The following is an 8,870-nucleotide window of genomic DNA, read 5'->3' on the forward strand; positions in this document are numbered from 1 at the left end:
CTACCTAACAGTATTTGTTAAATATGTTTAACTTGTTATAATGACTACCATACCTCAATAATTTTCTTTTTTAAAGCAAGCAAGCAGAAAATGCCTGTTTCTTTGCCACTGCATTTCTAGCAGCCTTTGCCTAATTACCATAATCAGACAGAATAGCTGTTATCCCAAGACATAAGCTTATAGGTCAAAGAGTTCAAACACATTAAAATAAAAAAATAATGTTTAATAGATAAAGCATTAAGCAAGATTATTAGAACAATTTGATAAATATAATTTCTATAGAAAATATTCTCAAAAGTGACAAGAAATGATATTTTTAAACAAAACAGGGGTAAGAAGTCATAAAAATATCCAGGTAAAATATGAGTTATGCATAGAACAATGATTGAAATAAACAGCAAAGATATGTGATACAATAGGAAAAAATATGAGCAAGATCGTCAGTGTGAGTAACTCTCTAAGAAGGCAAAAGAAAAGGATAAAAAGTAAAGCTTAAGATATGTGTAGATTAGAAGCAGAACAAAGAAAATGTGAGTTCAAAAAGAGGATGGAAATAAATGAATAAATACATATATATATATATATACACACACACACACATGCATATATATGCTCATACACATACAAATAGGGAGAGATATATGATAAAATGATTATAAACATCAAATAAAGATTAAGTGTCTCAGATTTACATTATTCATACAGTGCAAAGCATTTTATATAAACAGAAACTGGCATACACTTGTAAACTTAAAAGCTTCCAGAAAAAAAAAGAAATGTTACCTACAGAGCAGTGAAACTCTAACATCAGAATTCCCAACAGCAATCCCAGACGTAAAAATTAAATTGAGTAATAATTATAAAGTGGTTGATAAAAATAACTTTAAATCTAGATTTATATAGATACCACAGATATTCATGTAGATACCACAAGACTCCAAAATTAGCCCTCAAAAACCCACTTTGAAAATGCTCTTGAAGGAATAAGAAAATAAATCCAAGAAAATGCTGCAAAAAAAGTAAAAATGATTAAGTAATTGTACAAAGTATATTGCTCTCTAACTTGCCAAGTAAACATTCATATAATTATATATATAAATATACATTTATGTATGCATGTTATTTAGTCATTAAGTCCTGTTTAACTCGTTTGCAACCCCATGGAATATATATGCAAAAAATTTGTTCAGAACAACACCGAACTATATTTCTAGACAAATAAACAAGAGGAGATATGAAAATGGAGAAATTGTAAACATGTTAAATAAATAGTGTTCTTCTGGGAAACAAAGAGGGGTAGCAGGATACCATATAAGCAGATGACAGATACGAAGTGCCCTTTATGCCATGTGGTTTTCTGAAGCCTTGGAAAGATTTAAGTGGTAAAGGATTTTAATGTGTAGAGATTTTTTAAATGATTATTTTTTCAGTAATTGAAAAATACTGAAATATATAAAAAATACTGAAAATATATTAAAAAAATAATAAATATGAATTGAAAAATACTGAAATATGTAAAAATATTGAAAACATTGAAAAATTGAAAAATACTGAAATATATAAAAAAATAATAAACAATATGGGTTTTCTGAAGCCTTGGAAAGATTTAAGTGGTAAAGGATTTTGATGTGTAGAGATTTTTTAAATGATAATTTTTTCAGTAATTGAGATGAACTTGAGCTTTATTGGAAGAAGCTATAGTGAAATTAAAGTTAAGAAGTCAATTTATTATACTATATCATATCACATATCTTATCATATTATATTAAATAACATTAATATATTATCATATCATATAATATACACGCTTTTTTGGTAGGCAACTTGGCCAAAATAGAGCAAAAGCTGTGGGAATGTGTAGGTGAGAGACTGGGAGATCAGTTGGTTTAATAAATGAATGGTATTTATTAAAGACATTGACCTAGAAAATATTAGATGGTCAATGCAGGGTTAAACCCTTGGTTTCTTCCTTTAAAAATTCAATTCTAATTTCCACTTATTCTCTCATATAAGTGTCTCATTCCAGAAACCCATAACCATACTCGTGTTCCGGTTGTCTTGACATTCAGAGGAATACCTTCCTGGCCTGGAGACCATAAATCACGGGAACCTATGACAGGACAATCCTGTCTGGGTTGTCCAATTTGTTGAGAAAGAAAACACCATCAACACTAAGATATACATCTAGTCCATAAACAATGGCCTGAGGTCACGAGAAAAGGTTGGGGGATGGAGACAATGTTTTAGAAGAACTTAAGGACTCAGAGATTTAAAAAGGTTATAAAATTGATAAACTATGCATGATGACTTTTAAACTGATTGATCAGGGATTGAATACATTGGGAACCCTAAACCAACCAAAAGCAAACAGATCAATATTGGCAAAGATATAAACTGTTGTGATTCCTGCTGTCTCTGGGCACTTTTCCCCTCTCGGTCTCTATGCTGGGAGCTTTGTAGTTCTACTCTCTGAAATAAAATTCTGCCTGTGTGAGTGTCTCTGTGTCCATGGATTGCATTCTTCAGCTCCGCAGACAAGAGCTCGGATTCCCATTTCAACATGACATTGCAAAGGCTGGTTGACATTAGAGGAGGTGTGGAGTAGAAATACTGAGTTCTTAGTATTTTGTACTTTATGCTTACAAAGCCTGTGAAACTTTCAAGTTGAGTTTTCTCTAAGCCATCTGGAGGTCAGTCAGAGTGGTGCAGATGTGAAATGTAGGTTTGAGAAGCTTAAGGCAGAGTGGATAGAAGTGGATGATTACTATCACAGTAAGCGACTGGTCAGCAAGAAATGTGAAGCAAGAGAACAAGGCTGCAGGTGGGAGCCTAGAGGGTATACATGCATTAAGGGTAGAAAGTGGTAGTTGCTCTGTCTTGTCCAACTGTTCATGACCCCATGGACTGTAGCCCACCAGGCTGCCCTGTCCATGGAATTCTCCAGGCAAGAATATTGGAGTGGTTAGCCATTCCCTTCTCCAGGGGATCTTCCTGACCCAGGGATTGAACCCAGGTCTCCTGCCTTGCAGGCAAATTCTTTACTATCTGAGCCACCAGGGAAGCCCTAAAGTGAAAGTGGTCATTGCTTAGTCAATTCAGGATGGAAGTGAAGGCTTAACAGGTAGAGGATGGATCCGGCTGTATCACATCTACCTCCACTGCAAAGTAAAGTCATGAGTTAAGGACTTTATCAGTTTTACTCCTGAGGACCTGGAGTAATACCTGCCACAAGTAGTTTCTCAATAAATCCATCTGCTGTCAAATGGAGAAATGAATGAAGCCAGATACTCGGGGGAAATTCTCAAAAATACTGATATTTTTTATAACAGACATATGAAAGACACATTCTGGGTTTTTTGTTTTGTTATATTTTTTTCATTTTAACCTTCAGGAACACCCACCTTTATAATGCAGATATATAAGGAATGCATCTTTAATTTTCTCCCTTTCCTTTCATGTTAGCCAAGTCATTCAAAAAAACAAAGGGACTGCAACAGGGAAGTTAAGTTTGGGAAGTGAATTACTTACGGTGGACATTCTCAGTTTGGAAGCAAATGGTGAACTGAAGCCTTCTACTCCACACCAGAACTCATCTAATTTATATTAGGTTAAAAAGCTTCTTTTACACTAAACTTAAGTTACTTGGTTAGTTTTCTCATTCTCCCTTCCTGTGCAAATAACAATATAGCATGTCCCTAAAGGAAAACAGAAAGTGAAAGTGCTAGCGTCTCAGTCGTGTCTGACTCTATGTGACTCCGTGAACTGCTGCCCGCCAGGCTCTTCTGTCCACGGGATTCTCCTCTGTCCAGTGGGAATGGCCACCCACGCCAGGCAAGAATACTGGAGTGAGTAGCCAGTCATTCCCTTCTCCAGGGAACCTTCCAGACCCAAGGATCGAACCCAGGTCTCCTACGTTACAGGCAGATTCTTTACAGTCTGAGCTACCAGGAAGCCCAAAGGAACATGAACCACAGTTAACTTCTCTCCTAAAATGAGTCAGAGAAATTAATATGAAAAAGATGTTCTAAGGAATACACTATAAAGCTTTAATCTATAAAAACATAAAATGTAAATATGGTTAAATATGCCGAGAAAACTAATAAGCGGTTGTTACTGAAATAATTTTTCAGTTCAGTTCAGTCACTCAGTCATGTCTGACTCTTTGCGACCCCATGAACCACAGCACACCAGGCCTCCCTGTCCATCACCAACTCCCGGAGTCCCATGTCCATTGAGTCGGTGATGCCATCCAGCCATCTCATCCTCTGTCATCCCCTTCTCCTCCTGCCCCCAATCCCTCCCAGCATCAGGGTCTTTTCCAGTGAGTCAACTCTTCGCATGAGGTGGCCACAGTATTGGAGTTTCAGCTTCAACATCAGTCCTTCCAATGAACTGAAATAATTTTTAGGGTATTGTTTAATCTGCTAATATCCATAGGAATTTTATACATATATGTTTCTAAAAAGTAAAAATAAAACCGATTGATATCAGGGCATCAATTTAACAAAGGATTAGAACCTTAGAGTCTGTTTTCTAAGGTTGCTAATGCATGTGGAGATGACTGGCTTCCAGGTAAGAAAACATGAATGTTTAACATAGGGTAGAAGTGGGCAATGTTTTTTCTTTCATAAGTATATTAAACCAGTATTTCAAGATAGTGTATTATCTGTATAACTAATGCAATATTTAATAATATTATTTAGTGATTTAGCAATGTACCCATCTTAGCTACAGAGCTGTTCTAAAAGGTAAATCTTTACCAATATTTTAAAAATTGTTCCATGGATTGTAACTGGGGAAAAAAGAAGCATGGTTTGCACTGATATATGCAAGCAGGTGCTCAGCATTGCTTGCAGACACAACCAGAAGAGGTGTAAATCTACAAAGGAAATGGAAGTATAACTTGAAGTTAATTTCATATATTACTAAAACAGAAGCATTCATCCTAAATATTTATGGACAGAATTGATCTTCTCCCCTTTCATGTACTCTCACCCTGCATCCCTAGTGTATTCATCAGTGTGAAAGACTGGGAGAAGAAATAGGTTTCAAAAATATGATTGTAATACCTCACTATCCTTCAGAGGACCCATGAGAAAGCATGGAGCAAATGATAATAATTATGTATTTAAAATGATTAAATACTAATGCTGCAAACCTCACAAGTGATGAAATGATGAAATAAATTACTGGCACTTTAATCCAGACACATTTAGATTAACAGGATGTCCCTAAGACAGTTTGATAAATGCCTTGTTCTTGCTCAGTACAGCACTGCCCAGAATTCAAGAGCCTTTGCCTCTGGTACCCTCTTTATTAATTGGCTGGTTTCTGTACATGCATTAGACCATGCTGTGAAGTTAACAAAAGCTTCTTATTCAGACACACATAAATAATTCAGAGTTTTAAAATTTGTCAGAAAGGCACAGTAAAAGTAATAGATATGCTTTGGACATTAATAATAATTTTTAAATGGAAAATGTTTTTTTCTCTAAATAAAAGATGTGTCTGCATCAGAGGAAGTTATAATTTAGATAGGATGATGAAAGCGTTAAGTCAGCTTTTCATTAAATTTTATTGTTAAAATATTATATCAAACTTAGATACATCATATTTTATGTAACTTTTTACTATAGACATTTATCATTTAACATAGGATGAAAACAGATATAAATGAAATATATTTTCTTAAAATTTTATTTTCAAGTTGACTTTAAAATTCTACATTACCACAAAATTCTTCTGAGACAAACACTCTTGGCTTTTGTGCATTGTGAGCAAATGCTTAAAATATTTCAAATAATCTTAAATTGTCAGAGGTTGCTTGTGATAAAGGAAGGAAAGAAATTTCCCTTGACTCCAACACCAGATATATATTCTTATTCCACAGCCACTTCATACCAGCCAGTCAGTTCAGTTCACTTGCTCAATCTTGTCTCACTCTTTGCGACCCCATGAACTGCAGCACACTAGGCCTCCCCGTCCATCACCAACTCCTGGAGATTGCTCAAACTCATGTCCATTGAGTCAGTGATGCCATCCAACCATCCATCCTCTGCTGTCCCCTTCTTCTCCCGCCGTCAGTCTTTCCCAGCATCAGGGTCTTTTCCAGTGAGTCAGTTCTTTGTATCAGGTGGCCAAAATATTGGAGTTTCAACTTCAGTGTCAGTCCTTCTAATGAATATTCAGGACTGATTTCCTTTAGGATTGACTGGTTGGATCTCCTTGCAGTCCAAGGGACTCTCAAGAGTCTTCTCCAACACCACAGTTCAAAAGCATCAATTCTTCAGCACTCAGCTTTCTTTATAGAGATGGGGCAAAGAACTAAACAGACATTTCTCCAAAGAAGACATACAGATGGCTAACAAACACATGAAAAGATGCTCAACATCACTCATTATTAGAGAAATGCAAATCAAAACCACAATGAGGTACCATTACACGCCAGTCAGGATGGCTGCTATCCAAAAGTCTACAAGCAATAAATGCTGGAGAGGGTGTGGAGTAAAGGGAACCCTCTTACACTGTTGGTGGGAATGCAAACTAGTCCAGCCGCTATGGAAAACAGTGTGGAGATTTCTTAAAAAACTGGAAATAGAACTGCCATATGACCCAGCAATCCCACTTCTGGGCATACACACTGAGGAAACCAGATCTGAAAGAGACACGTGCACCCCAATGTTCATCGCAGCACTGTTTATAATAGCCAGGACATGGAAGCAACCTAGATGCCCATCAGCAGATGAATGGATAAGGAAGCTGTGGTACATATACACCATGGAATATTACTCAGCCATGAAAAAGAATTCATTTGAACCAGTCCTAATGAGATGGATGAAGCTGGAGCCCATTATACAGAGTGAAGTAAGCCAGAAAGATAAAGAACATTACAGCATACTGACACATGTATATGGAATTTAGAAAGGTGATAACGATAACCCTATATGCAGAACAGAAAAAGAGACACAGAAATACAGAACAGACTTTTGAACTTTGTGGGAGAATGTGAGGGTGGGATATTTCAAAAGAACAGCATGTATGCTATCTATGGTGAAACAGATCACCAGCCCAGGTGGGATGCACGAGACAAGTGCTCCGGCCTGGTGCACTGGGAAGACCCAGAGGAATCGGGTGGAGAGGGAGGTGGGAGGGGGGATCGGGATGGGGAATACGTGTAAATCCATGGCTGATTCATATCAATGTATGACAAAACCCACTGGAAAAAAAATAATAATAATAATAAAAATTAAAAAAAAAATAAGAAAAAAAAAATAAAATTGTACTCTACTTCAGTTACTACGTCTACAAAAGAGACCCATCACATTGTATATAATGATTAACTTCATTACTTTATTTGTTGTATTTCTCTATTTGTTTTTACCAAACTGGAACAAAACATTGCTTTTAAACAAAGCTTTATATTTATTGTCTAGCTGAAAAGTATAATAATATTTTCTTCAAAAAAAAAAGAACAAGAATACCCTTGAAATGATCCTAGAAAACTGTGAGGAATAAGAAACTACTTTAAGTGTTCTTTTTCCCCTAAATAGAACAAGACACACTCCTCATCCTCACTTCCATATCCCGACAATGATATATACTAATATTCTTTGTGTTTTCCAAATGCACATTTATCCTAAAGAACAAGATGCAACTTGTAAGTAACATGCCCCCGCCTGACTTCTGGAAAGAAATTTACCTTAATCTTTAAGAAATCCTCTAAAAAATTATGTTAATAACATATCAGAACTAGTAATCCAATAGAATTTAAACATTGTCTGATGCTTGGATAGATTAGCAGGTAAAGTGTCATACTAGTATTGTTGGATCAGTTGTATAAATGATTGTCATTGACGCACATTAAAATCATTAAATTTGTAATTATCAGTAGTTGATAATTTATCAATACTTATAATTTTGAAAAATTAATTTCTCTAAAGTATTATAAGAAGCAGAGACAGTTACTCCAATAAAGAAGAGAGATGGGCAATATTCCAAATGTTTTTGATGCTAAAGAAATAGTCTTAATTTGCATTCGTTCTTCCTGCAAGTATTTTATTCTTCACCTCTCTCCCATGCTTCAACTTCTGCAGGACAAACTGGGCTGAGTAGAAACAGTTATCAGACACACAGTTATGACCTCTGCTTCTTATTTTCTGAATGTACATGTTCCTTGAGAAAGGAAATGACCATGAACAGGGCCAAAAGTAAGGTTTTGGGGCATTTTCAAAACTGTATATCTTCTGCTCTTACCTCCCACAAGACTGTAGATCTTTACATTTTGCTTCACTTCAATACTCTATTGCTTCTGTTCCCACCCTTCTATCTCTACCTTTTCTATGATTTCTGTCCCCCTCACTTCCTCAGGCTCCACCATGCAGACATCTTATTATTCTATAAGGATGGGCTAGGGTTGCTTGCCTCCAGCCTTTGAACTAGAAATGATGACTTTAGTCCAGAAAGCTCTTTGCCTCTTACCACCTTTCAGTATTTAATTATCTGTTCGAAGTCTGCTCAAGTGTCACTTTCTGAAGGAAGCGACTCTGACAATCCTATTTAAACCATAACCTTCTCACTTGCTTCCGCTCCTGAACCCCTTTATCATACTTTACATTTTTCAACAGCTTCAGAACTTTCTACCTCATTAGAACTTTATTCTATTGTCTTTATTTATTTACTACCTATTAGACATGTCCAATAGTTTGGTCACAGGTCGTGTGAAGATCCGACTCATTGGAAAAGACCCTGATGCTAGAAAAGTGAAGTGAAAGTCGTTCAACGGTGTCCAACTCTTTGCGACCCTATGGGCTATCCAGCCCATGGAATTTTTCAGGCCAGAATACTGGTGTGGGTAGCCGTTCCCTTCTCCA

The sequence above is a fragment of the Dama dama genome, chromosome 3 (assembly GCF_033118175.1).
Source record: "Dama dama isolate Ldn47 chromosome 3, ASM3311817v1, whole genome shotgun sequence".
Taxonomy (NCBI): Eukaryota; Metazoa; Chordata; class Mammalia; order Artiodactyla; family Cervidae; genus Dama; species Dama dama.